Source organism: Taudactylus pleione, unplaced genomic scaffold, assembly GCF_031769625.1.
Source record: "Taudactylus pleione unplaced genomic scaffold, aTauple2 ptg000329l, whole genome shotgun sequence".
Taxonomy (NCBI): Eukaryota; Metazoa; Chordata; class Amphibia; order Anura; family Myobatrachidae; genus Taudactylus; species Taudactylus pleione.
In genome coordinates, this window is record NW_028284730.1 from 2,973,175 (window position 1) to 2,987,009 (window position 13,835).

Sequence of the window (13,835 nt, forward strand, 5' to 3'; positions counted from 1 at the left end):
ATCTCTCATCCATGATCCTTCTGCCCTTCCCAGCACATCCAAGCTGCAGGGCTGTGGTGATACTGGTGAGATGCAGGGGGCAGGAGGGAGAAGCAGGGGGTTGTGTTGAGATGCAGGGGACTGTGGTGACATGGCGTAGGTTATGAGATGCAGGGGCTGTGGCGAGATGAAATTGTTCCTGAGCGAAGCCAGGGTGGGTCCCTAGCAGATATAAATTAAGATAAAGTGTGGGGGACTTTATGGCTTTTGCACACTTCAGGTCATATGGCTGTCCTTGTTTTTTATTTAAGAATTATGAGTGCAATAGACTTAAAGGTTGCTTTGATAAGCAGAATGAGGGTGGCTTCCAAAGCACAGCCGAGCATAGGGATACCCACTGCTGCCTTCTACTATCGATACATATCAGGCAGCCATGCAGCAAGTCTAACCAGACGCAAGTACTGCAGCTCTCCTGAGACTCTGGGAGCTCTCATGCTGCACAGGAGATCACAATGACTAATTTATGCACGCCCATGCCCTACATTTAAATGTTCAGACATGCCTGCGTTCTTCTAACAACTCCCCCCCGTTACCACCCCAAATGCCGATGAACTGTCACTCACTTTATGAATGCTTCCTCTATACGAACGTAGTCGCAAAACAATTGCTGATCGTGGGGTGTTCACGACTGCGCATTAGCAAAAAATTGCTTGTTCTGCATAAATATCGGCATTGTGTACATATCTGAATCAGGCCCACAGAATGGGCGCTTTTGCATTAGAGGCAAAGAGAAACAGACACACACTGAGATGCATATATGGATATCAGCAGCCATATAGCTCTGGGTGTCTGAGGGCTAATGCAAATATATGGTAAGTATGATTACTGTCGCCAACATTAGCTAGCCGCTTCTGATTGGCTGGTTGCGAATGAACTGCTGCAGCTAATAGACTCTTACTAAATTGTTAATTATATGCTTTTGTGGGTGTACGTACATAAAATATGATTTATCTTGCTTTTAGAATGGGATGCGACCTCCTCCAGATGGGCTTTCACTGATGTGGTTATATGCCATGCAACCATGCCCTCCCTCTACGTACACATATGACAGTGTCTTCACTAGGGGGGTGTGGGCCACACAATCTGAGGGGGTCACACCAAAATGGCTGAGTTGCTCTGCTATTGTGGTGTCACCCCCTCAGATGGTGGCAACAAGCGAGCAGTGGTAATAGATGATGCGCGCCTGAGCAAGTTATCCACTGTGCCATGAGAGAGGCAGGGGCAGGAGCTAGGCAAGCGCTTAGCATGACGACAAAGGGGGCGTGATATGTGGTCATGGCCTGAAAACGTTGTGCAATAGCGAGCGTGGCTTTGTTGGCAAGAGGCCACGACCCTTTCGCAAATGCATGCGCAGAGGACCATATGAGAGGTGACACGGTGAGTACAGCGCACTGTTGACCTTCAGACCCTGTCGACCTATTGCCTGTCTAACTTCCATTGTCTACCTTTTTACTGTACACTGTGACCGCATACCAATAAAAAAAATGTACGTCTGAGGAGATTTTTGGAAAAAACATTTGTCTGTTAAGGGGTAAATCACACCTAATAGATGTATTTTTTACATCCAAACAGATTTTAACAAACTTTCCTGGGTTTATGTATGCCTTGTGTGAACCTGGCACCTATGCTACTGGCTACTGGTTCAGAGCTGGATGTAAATGGAGATGCCTGCAACTAGCCTTTTTTTTTTTTACATGCGTCTTTTTATAGCTTGCTTTTTTTTTAAGCATATATGTCCAACACAGCATGACCACATTTTAACTAGACACTTGTCTAAACTAGTCTAAAGGATTAATATAAAGGAAAGATGTGTTCAAGTATCTACATTTAAACCTAGCACATGCTGTTGAATTAATGTCATTTGTATCTTCCCTGCAATAAATGTCACTTATTGACAAAGTAAATATAATAGCAGCTGATAGTTAATTTCTTGGTGAACAGAATTAGTTTACTCCCTCGATGACTAAATACTTCTTTACAAGTGTACAATTAATTTGAACTTGATGTAACACTGAACTCCAACACGGCGCCAAATGTAATAGGGTAAGAATTTAGAAAATGTGAGAGTTTTGCACACTTTTTAAACTCGGCCAATGTAAGAGAGTCCGAGAACATGCAAACTCGCATATTTCAGACTCAAAAAACTTTCACGATTTAAACTCTCATCCAGATGTTTTGCCAAGATACAACTTGTAATAGTGTGAGTTTACTGCTAAACTCTCACATTTTCTAAACACACCCTATTACCCTACATCAACAAAACCATACTAGCAGTAAGAACCTACAGACAGCCATCACTTATAGAGAACGCTACTGAGTGAATGACTCGACATATTGACTCGAATCTTGTAGACGTTCGAATAATTTGAGCCACGAAATGTTGGTGTTTTCCTTGGGAGCCTGGAAGGAGTGACTCCGGGGACCCGGCTGGGAATTGGCGATATATGAAAGTGTATAAAGATATTACACTGTAGTAAAACAAACACATGAACTGTAACTCAGGTAGTGGGGTATAAACAGTGAGTGTGTGTGGTGCTGCAGTCACACAGCAAGCACAGTGCATCGGTGACACGGTACAGCAGCCCCCCCGTTGCACTGCACATCGCAGCCGACCCACTCCCAGAGTATCGGCAGTCTGCATTCCCAGAGGAGTAGTACACCGAGACACTGTCTCGAGCCACTACGCTGAGCTGAATTACGTGGCTCGACTTCAATGTCTCGCTTTGCCCATCGCTAACCACTTATTTCAACGCCTGGGCTCCTATGCCAGCTAGGGTATGCTGGCTCAGTGATCCCAGCCAAAGCCCTGTGCATTCAACTACCCATGTACCTCTTGGTTTTCTCTTTGTTCTTACCATCTTGGATAGAGATATTAGGTACCTTTGAGAAATTATACCTGTGGCTAGTCTTATCTAGGGAAGACAGGCTATAGTGAATAGCACCACCTCGCTCCATCCCCTTTAACCTGCTGGAACTGGCACTGTTGTCAAGGACAGACGATATCTGGAGACAAGCAAGTAAACATGAAGAACAATAGCCAACAGTCCCTGAAACTGGAGGTGTGTGGAGGGGGGGATGAGGAGGGCTCAGATTTTACCCAACCTCGCCCGTTGTTTCAAAAATATTAAATATTCTTTCTCTTTATGCCCCCTGCCCTCAGGAAGCCCCCTCTTCTCTCTTCCTGGCAGGCAAAGGTTTGGCTGAGGCCAGGCATGCCAGCATATCATTCTGGCACCATAACAAACACTACAACACTTCTGATTTCTACCCACATCGGTACTGGGAATTGTAGGGTATGTGCCTGGCATCATATACAGGGGAGCCCCAGATATTGTTAACCTTAGCCAATGCCAGGACCCTGCTTTCCTCATATGCTGCTGGCTGCTGTATAATCTAAAACCGTGATGAGGGCAGCTTAATGTATACAATGCACAGCGTGCAGCAATAGACGCGCTGACTACATCTCTCTCCTAAGAGCCTGCTGCTTGCCCCCAGGATGCCCCCATCTAGACGTAATCATACCCCTCACTCGCGACTCGCCCACCACTTACTGGCATCATGTGTGACGTCACCTCCATCCTCCCCTACAGCTGACCAATCATAACCCTCAGACATTGCGAGATAGGCGTGACCTGTCAATGTGTCGCGCTCCCGCCCCTCCCCCCATGAGCTCCCGGTTACCGGTATTCCGGCCCAGCCCCCCTCATCTCACAGCCCCGGTGACCAGTCAGCCTCCTGCCCGCCGCACCCCGGTGTGTGTCACGTGTTGAGCGTAGCCGGTGATGCGCTCCCGGGCATCCTGGGCTGGGTCAGTGGTGAATGAATGGCAGCAGGGCGGGGCCGCGCTCCTCCTCCTCCTCAGTATATTACGCACACGAGGTCGCTGCTCTGAGAATATGGCGCCGAGGAAGCTCTGACACCGGCATCTGCACTGACCGCCGCTACATCCCCGGGCGCACAGTGGTGAGTAGTGTCACCCCCTACATTTATATATATATATATATATATATATATATATATATATATATATACACACACACACACACACCTCATACATCGCAAGGGTGGATGCTGTAGATAGTATCCATCAGGAGGGGAGGAGGCTGCTGCTCTATGTGCCCATATACCGTGTGTGCCCCAGGAGCTGACACTCGGATCGGTGTAACCCCTGTCACTATAGAGCTGGGTGGCGGTCTATACCTGGCTATACTCTGTGTCCTCCGGACCATACATTGTCTCAGTGCATGGTGTATCATGCAGCAGGCTTGGTTACTGCCGCACAAGCATAGCAGTCTGCTGTTAGGAGATTATTGTGTATCTTGTATGTATCTGTACAGCGGACACCATTGTGCAGAGCTTTGCAGAGAATCTGTCACGTCAGTCCTTCCCTAACAGGCGCTGAGAAGTTACAGCTTGGTGTCCTCTGTGGCTTGCAGGGCCCTATTATACTGTGTATAATGTACGATGCTGTATTACTGAGCAGTGATGTGGATGCTGGAACATTGTATCATGTGTTATATCCCTGTATATACAGTGTAACCGCTGTATGCTGGACTATAGTGGACACGTGTTCTCCTCCTGACCGGGGGATCTTTGGGGTCCTTCCCTTTGCCCAAAATGGGCCCCCTAATAAGAGGATGGCACTAGGCATATGGGTGTGTGTTTTCCATATCCGATATTGTATACTGTATCGTCTAGATATTTATTGGCCGATCTGCCTGTAGGTAAATCTGGTATGAACACAAAAGCTGTTTTTCCTCCCTTGTATGTTTTTATTGTTTTCTGAAGACAGAACATTGTATCACAAAGTTGCAGAGGGTTGTTTCATTGGGCCACTGGACATTCATCTCCCAGTAAACGAGTGTAGAAATTGTCTCAGTGACCTGACCTGTAGTGAGTCACACCATACACACAGGTTCCCAATGACACCGCATGCAGCACATTGTACATTATCATATATAGCCCATTTAGAAGATAGATCAGTGACTGGTGACAGATGGTGATGTGTATATAGTTGGCACAGGTATATTAATGAGTTACCTATCTCTCACTCATACTGTGGTGTTGGCAGCAGATGCAGGAGAAGTTGGGTAACTAGTGTAAAGGACCTTGGGCACGTCCTTATCTCCAGTGCCTGGAATGGTACACATTTATAGCATGATCTAAAAGGAGCATCTGAGATTGATGACTGGCTAATGTACTTGTCGTTACATATGTGAGGTACAAGGAAAATAACACATCTGTGTGATGGCTGGAAGCCTGTACTGTCCCAGTGACTGTACTCAGTGTAAATAGTTGCCATCCTGCACTGTCCTGGTGACTCTCTACCAGTGTGATAGCTGCCATCCTGCACTCTCTGTGACTAATAGTTACTTTGGTATAGATTAACAGAATGCAGGATGGTAATAGCTGCCATCATGCACTGTCTCTGACTCTGTATCCAGTGTTATAGCTGCCATCCTGTACTGTCTCTGACTACAGTGTGATTACTGCCATACTGCATGATTTCTGGTGCTCTATACCAGTTTGATACCTGCCAGCCCCACATTGCCCCAGTTACCCTGCACCAGGTGATTGCTGCCATCCTGCACTGTCTCAGTGACTGTGTGATAGCTGCCAGTCACACACTGTCCCAATTACACTGCACCAGTACCATAGTTGGCAGTCTGCACTGTCCTGGTGACAGTGCACAGCAGGGCCGTAACTAGGGTATTGCGACCTATGCCATTGCGCAGGGCAGGGGGCACTGTTTGGGCCTGTCAGTTTTCCTGTTTATTATCATTCTCACTTGTAGCTTCCTCTTCTTCTTTTATCCCCAGCATCTCTTGGCCTCCCTTAGCCCTTCCCAGGGTTGTCTTAACAGCAGTGTGGGCCCTGGGCAAAGCAATGCACTGGGGCCCCAACCCACCCATTCATGAGAAAAAAATGTAAATGGTCAATAAAATTAAACCCTCCTGCATGCCCATCAGACCTCCCGCACATGCAGAGAGACTCTGGGGCCCATTTATTAAAGAATTGCAAAAATGCGATCAATCAGGGCATGCAGTATCGCCCATGATCGCATTGCAAAATGCAATCATAGCAGCCAGATGTATTAACCGGCACATGCAGGGCGAAGGGCTCCGAAAGGAGCCCGTTCCTGCTATGTGGCCGGAGTGCATTCGGGGCTGCTGCGCATGAGCAGTCCCGCGGTCTGCACATGAGCGGCGCCCATTGCCGGCGGAGGGATCGGGGAGATCCCTCCGCTGGCTGATATGCGGTGCCTATAGACTACAGCGGCTAACGCGATCTTCAGAGTGATAGCTGGCATCTGCACTGTCCTGGTGACTCTGTACCCTGTTTGATGGTTGTCAGCCTGTGCTATACCAGTGACTCTGTACCCATTGTGAAAGTTGCCAGCCTGCACTGTTGGGGTGCCTCTGTACCCACCCAGTGTGATGGGTGCCAGCCTGTGCTGTTCTGGTGACTGTACCCAGTGTGGTGACTGGCAGCCCTGCATTGTCCCTACTGCTCTGTAGCCAGTGTGATAGTTGCCATCTCCCACTATCCTCGTGACTCTGTACCCAGTATGATAGGTGCCAGCCTGCGTTGTCCCTGTATGCTGGCTGCCAGATCCGCACTGTCGTGTTTACTCTGTAGGCGGTGTGATGGGTAACACTGCCTGCTCTGTGTAGTCATCGTACACATAATTGTACGCACATTGTGCAGCCTGCCTGCCGGCCTCGTACCGCTATTCATTTGTCAGTGTAGTAGGATATACGTCAGTGTCCTTTATCGGTTCGGGCACTGTGTGGAGCTACAAGTACCAGCATGCCACGTCGGCCAGAGGCTGACTTGGGGGTAATTATTGGTGTCTGTGGAGCTTTCTTGCGTCCTGAAGAGCATTCACCGCCGCTCAGTCTTTCCCGGCTCAGTCATGTGGGAGAGGCCGCAGCTACGTACTGATGATAATGAGTAATGAATGGGCCAGATACAGCCGGCTGCTGCTGCTGCTGATGGTGGTGGAGCCGCCGAGCTTGTGCAATGGAGGAAATGTCGTCATCCCGAGTGACTCATCCCCGGCCCCCCGCCATGCCCCTTCAGCCCTGCACGCTGCTGGAATGTGGCCAACATGGCGGGCGGCGACCATCTGCCTACCTGACAGCCGCACATGCCATGCAGGGCTGGTGGTGCCTACATCGGGTAGCCGCACATGCAGGCCTGGTAGTGCCTACATCGGGTAGCCGCACATGCAGGCCTGGTAGTCGTAGTTACTACAGCTGGTAGCTGCTGGTGGTCCCCTAGTTGCTACTAATGTGCCATCATGGCAATGCAGATGCCCAGCTGAGCACTGTATTCCGGCAGCAGTGCTCATGGCTACGGGGCTGTGTGTGCCCATGGCTGCGGTCATCATCCTGTAATACATAAATTACCTACAATGCAGGAATGATAGGTAACCTTAACTTTTTATTTGTTTAAATGTTCTGGCAGCACAGCAGCTTCCTTCCCAGCTGTAAAGCCCAGATCTGCAGCCTAACCTGGCCGCCACAGAATGTAACGCCATAATAAAAGGCACGGTACACTCTGCCCGGGATGACGTTGGAGGAGCAAGTGATAAGGCAATTTAGCAGGGACAAAGGGGAACATGTATCAAGCAGTGCTTCTCAAATCCTAGTTCTCTGGGCCTGATTCAGACCCGCTCGCGACCGGGTCGATGGTGCCCTAGTGCGCATGCGCGAGACCCAAATAACGACAGGGTAGCCATCGCTATGGGTCTTGCACCAAAGGGGGCGTGCTGTCGATGGTGAGTGACAGCACTCCCCCTTTGGTTGGCGTGCTGGGGGCGTGGCTGCCAGACGGAGGCATTCCCATGGGAACGCCTACCGTCTGGGTCCGGCCCCACTGACATCACTAGTGATGTCAGTGGGAGTGATTTTGGCTCTGATAGAGTCAAATTCACTCCAGGGCTTGCGGTCACCGAGACCCTACCGCAGGGTCTCGTCGCAAGCCCGATGGTCTTTTTGGCCGCTCGCATATGCTGTGGGTGGTCACCCACAGCATATGCGAGCGGCCAGGAGGCCGCTCCAAGTTTAGGTAGGAGGGCCATGATTCAAAGCGAGCGTTCTGGTCAGAGCGTTCGGCTCTGAATCAGGCCCTCTGTACAATGCTGGGTACACTGAGGGCCTGATTCACTACGGTACGCAAATGCAATAGCGATTACGCACGTAGTTCAACTGCGATAGTATGCTGATTGTTTGTTTGTGATCCCAATGCCACCGCTGCACTACATAAGGACGCCACTTTACCTTACACACATCCGTAATGTTTAGCAAGACTGCGAAACCATCGGTACCATTGAGTACCCTCACAGCATCATGCACACTTGCACAAGCCCTGACCTTACCAGAAATTGCTAACTTCCACACACGCTATCAAGCCTCAGGCTGCATTGGGCATGCAGTGGATAATTTATGCACGCCCCTGAAAACGCGTTCAAATGCACTGGCACGCCTGCATTCAGATGAATACTACCCCATTACCACCCATAAACGACACTCCCTGCCAATCACCGTGTTATGGGTCTGCGTAGTCACTGCGATCGCAGTCCCGAACACAATGGGTAGTTCACGCACTGCGATGCATGCACAGTACGCAACAATCTGTCGATTGCGGGCGTATTAGCTACTGTGGGCCTGATTCAGACCCACTCGCAAGCGGGTCGATGTTGGCCCAGTGCGCATGCACACGACTGAGGCGGCTCTGTCGTGCGCATGCGTGAGACCCGGATAGCGACGGGCAAACCGTTGCTCCGGGTCTCTCTACAAAGGTGGCGTGCTGTCGATGTTGAGTGACAGCACGCCCCCTTTGGTGGGTGGGCCGGGGCGTGGCTGCCCAGACAGAGGTGTTCCCATGGGACCGCCTACCGTCTAGGGCCGGCCCCACTGACCTCACAAGTGAAGTCAGTGGGTGGACTTCTTGCTCTGTAAGAGCAAGAAGTCCACTGGGACTTGCGGCAACGAGACCCTACCACAAGGGTCTCGTTGCAAGTCCGATGGTCTTGACCATTGCGACCATCATCCTGGCCGCTCGCACCAGGAGACCGCTCTAAAAATACAATAGGCGGGCACTGATTCAAAGCGAGCGCTCTGAAAGAGCGTCCGGCTCTGAATCAGGCCCTGTGTTCCTTGCTGAGACAAGAGTAGGGATGACAATCGATAGTTGGCAATCATTGATGGTTAACAGCCAATGGTTCTCCACCATCGATGGATGAGTGGGAGACCTGTTTTTGTTTTGATGGGACAGAGCTGCCCCCTCCTGTTTTTGATTGGCCCTCCGTGCCCTGAGCAGTGGTGGCCATCAATTTTTCACCATAGATCAGGGGTGGGCATTACACTGCCCTCCAGCTGTTGAACTACAAATCCCAGCATGCCTTGCAACAGTTTTAGCATGTCCAAATAGCAGAACTGGCAGGGCATGCTGGGATGTATAGATATGCAACAGCTGGAGGGCCACTTATTGCCCACCCTTACCATAGATGGTTTTTGTGCCATTGATTGTAATAACTGATTGACGTCTCACCGATGACAATCCCTACGACAGAGTGGCCGATTGGAAAACTATACATTACCAATCGGCTGCTCGACTTGTCTGACCTGACATCAAAAGTGGACGGGCATTTGTCCGCCCAGTTGTGATGTCTGTGTCCTCTGTCCCTGAAGCAGGTTGCCCGTAAACACATGCACCGATGTATATCTACATTGGCTGTGCTGCATTGCTGACCTGATGTTTGTGAACTATGTTGTTCAGACATATTGAGTGTAAACACCTGTCAATGCTCTCGCGATATATATTGTTCGTCGTTCAAACAAGCAATATATCGACAAGTGTGTAGCCAGTATTCTAATGCATGTTTTCCAGGTCTCCTCACAGCATCACAAGTGAATTAATAAGAGCCACCTGTGAATATTTTAAAATGCCAGTCAGTAATGAATACACCTGTGGTCTAGCAAGGAGCTATGGAAAATAAAGAGTGGAGTAGTTGCCCATAGTAACAAAGCAGCTTCGAGGTAACATTTATCAAGTACAGTATATAAATTAATAGGCAAAAGCTGATTGTTTGCTATGAGATCCTCTCCATTCTTTTAGGTTTGATGTGTAGTAGGGAGGACCATCCGCAAGGCAAGCATCTCTGTAAATCGCTGCAGAATATGTGTACGTTATATAAATAGCTGGTAATAAATAATAATAATGGTTGTGTGCTGTTGGCTGCAAGAACTTGTGCATGCTCAAAGATGCTGTGCTGTGGACATCACATGCAGGTGCCTGCAGCTAAACTTAGGTTTAAACAGCTGTTGCATGGGCACTAAAGAAGGCTTGCAATGGTTGGCAACCTCAGCATTGAATGGAAATTTATCAGGAACATGATGGTTGCTAACTATTCGCTTATGTCCATCCCTAGTGTGTGGCCAGGGAACCATGGGGCAAATGTATTAAACTGAGAAGTTGCCCATGGCAACAATCGGCTTTTATTTATTTTATAGACTATGCTATGGGCAACTTCTCCATTCTTTAGGGTTGATACATCTCATCCTGTGTTAACTCAATTGTTAGCCAGATTCTGGAGGTTGTGTACTGCGTCTCCAACCCCAGCCGCCATGTGGCCCCCAGCCTGCCAGAGAGCCCGGGTTATTACTGTAATAATGACGGTAATATTAAATATTGCCTACAGCCCTCCTCCATCTCTCTGAATAATAGAAGTCGGAGCCTGAAGCTGGCGGCAGGTACTGCTGGAACTTGTAGTCCCGCGTCCTATCTCCCCGCCGCCAGTGCCTGTAAAGAGTCCGTGCTCTGTGTTACTGGGGAGGATACGGCCGCGCTGTCATTCTTCCCGGTGCTCGCATCCGGCTGCGGTGACACCGCCAGCTCCCTCCCAGCAGCATCGCTCCTCCCTCCAGTCAATGGGTGGCTGGTTTTGAACACTGGTTTTGGCGCCATCCCTCCCCCTCCTCCTCGCTATAGCGCTAGTGCTATTCTATTGCTGTTGACATCGAGCGGGAAGGGAACAAGGGAAAAGGCGCCGGCGGGTGTAGCAGCTTCTGTGTAGCGGGAGGAGAGAGCTCTGGTCTCCGGGACACGGTAAGCGGTGCCCGGTGCTGGCACATGTGCCTAGGAACTTACCCTGTGCCCGCCGTTAACTGCGGGTACCTCTGCATTACCCACCTTGTTACTCTGCGCCCCTCATTGTCCTATACTCGCCTATAATCCCCCGTGGGCATTATGGGACTTGTAGTTCTACAGGGAGAGGAGGGACGCAGGATTACGGTCTTTCCCTCCAACTCTGCAGAATTATAATCTCTCTTCTTTCTAAATCCTCACTTGCCTGTCATCGTTTCCATAGTTTATGAAAGCAACAAAGAGCTTTTTCACAGGGGAAAGGAATATTCCTGCTTTCTCCATTGATGGTATCTTGCAGTGCAGTCAGATTTAAATTATGCCCCTCTCAAGTGTGTTCCTCATGTACCCGCAGTCCCATGGCACACAGTGGGCGTAGTGCAGGTCACCGTGTGCCATGATGGTATCTTGCAGTGCAGTCAGATTTATGCCCCTCTCAGGTGTGCTCCTCATGTACCCGCAGTCCCATGGCACACAGTGGGCGTAGTGCAGGTCACCATGTGCCATGATGGTATCTTGCAGTGCAGTCAGATTTAAATTATGCCCCTCTCGGGTGTGCTCCTCATGTACCCGCAGTCCCATGGCACACAGTGAGTGTAGTGCAGGTCACCGTGTGCCATGATGGTATCTTGCAGTGCAGTCAGATTTAAATTATGCCCCTCTCGGGTGTGCTCCTCATGTACCCGCAGTCCCATGGCACACAGTGAGTGTAGTGCAGGTCACCGTGTGCCATGATGGTATCTTGCAGTGCAGTCAGATTTATGCCCCTCTCAGGTGTGCTCCTCATGTACCCGCAGCCCCATGGCACACTGTGGGCGTAGCGCAGGTCCCTTCTCATCCTTTGTACAACTTTATAGCATTACCTCTGTATGGCATCATGTTTACTGAGCTGGCGAAAAGTAGTGAAGAGACTGGGATACATGTATCAAGCAGGGCATAACTCCTTTTTTTTTTTTTTTTCTGCATTATCCCGGAACAATGAGTTACGCTTGCTCTAAAATGTATTAAAATCAGATTTCCCCACGGTCAGCCTTTTATCAGTGGCGCATTCGGCATGTGTAAACAATGTTGTAATGTATGTCCTGCAGTAAGCAATGAAAAGCTGCTCTTTTCATCACTTGTGCCCTAACACATGGGGATCTATTCAGCAATTATTTATTTTTTTACATAGAAAAATGTGGAAACTGACTTCAGTATTTATGTAAATACCCTATTCAGCTATGAGGTAACGAAGAAAATGACGTAATTATCTTCATTAATTCCAATCTTGCAGGGTACCGTACTGTAGGCATCATCCACTGATCTCTACAGTACTTTAATGCTTTTTGCTATTCAGCATGGCAAAAAGTGGTAAATTACTAGAAAAATCATTACTTTATATAACGCCATCTCAGAATGGCATTCTATGAAGAAAATGCATTGAATTTCCCATATCCTGTAACACCGCCCAAGTCTCCGTCCCTGCTTCCCGGTGACCGCCGTCAGGTAAGACCAATTGGAGCCTGTTAAACCTGCTGAAAGTGATTGACATGTATACAGACTTTATATTAGCCTGTATACATTTATATTTATGTGCTGTTATATTTAAGGTATGTGTGTGTGTGTGTATATATATATATATATATATATATATATATATATATATATATATATATATATATATATATATATATAATTTTTATTTATTTTTTTCATTTTAAATATAAAAGCACATGAATATACATGTATACAGATTAATATAAAGCCTATATACAAATCTATTTGAACAGGCTGGAGTTGTACTTACCCCTCTGCGGTCATCACAAAACAGGGACGGAGACTGTTCGGAAGCGCATGACTGCGGAGGAGCAGAAACAGAAGGGATTGTTTTCGGAAACGGAAAACAATGTCTTCTGTAACATCGCAGGTACAGCGTGTTACCGCAACCTCTGTACCTGCAAAAAATATTGCTGAAAAGGGGCCATAAATATTTATAATTGATAAAAAAAATTGCGACTATGTTGCCAGATTAATATTCTGGGCAACATCGTCACTATTGCTGAATAGACCCCATGGGGGTAGATGTATCAGTGGCGTATCATCAGTGTTTATCTGGACCTGCTTTGCCCATTTATCGTGGTGAAGCTGGTCCAGCCATCGGCAGGATATATTCTTTGTGTCAATTCACTTCTCTGGCGAATTCCGCTCTCCCTCTGACGGCTGTCCTGTTTGTAGTTTTAGGTTTCACTGCACAGGCGCCGGGTCTTTTCCTCCAAGCGGCCCCTGCACTTTTTTTGTTTGCACATGCATGTTTCACAATAGACTATTGCTCTCCTCAACAGACTTTATTAACAAATAAAACAAGATGTCAGCTGGACGGAGAAATGAAGAGTAGACAGCAACAACGCCACTCTGAGGTGGCAATCGTTACAGGAAAAAATCGGAATGTTCAGTGCTACTGACAGTTCTTAGACTCACTGGCCACATCAACACGTGTTTAAAATTGTAGCGCCATTATTACAGGGGAACACTGCACCCCCATCATTTACCGCAGATAACTGCATTAATAACTGCAGCACATAATAGGGCAGATGTATTGTAGTGCCACTATAACGCTTGCTGCTTCGCCTCTTTACCGAGGTGACGCAGGAAGCACTAACGATGAG

General features: G+C 48.4%; 1 protein-coding gene across 2 annotated transcripts in view; it reads left to right on the forward strand.

The window, feature by feature from the left end:
- Positions 1 to 3,750: 3,750 nt before the first annotated feature.
- Positions 3,751 to 13,835, forward strand: part of SLC20A1 (solute carrier family 20 member 1) — a 37,414-nt gene continuing 27,329 nt past the window's right edge. The window contains exon 1 of one of the 2 annotated variants that reach the window (XM_088443304.1): positions 3,751 to 4,002. The gene's annotated coding sequence lies outside the window, so the exon portion shown is untranslated. Of the gene's footprint in view, positions 4,003 to 10,995; positions 11,155 to 13,835 lie in introns of those variants that run through there. The other variant, XM_088443305.1, reaches the window with a different exon arrangement.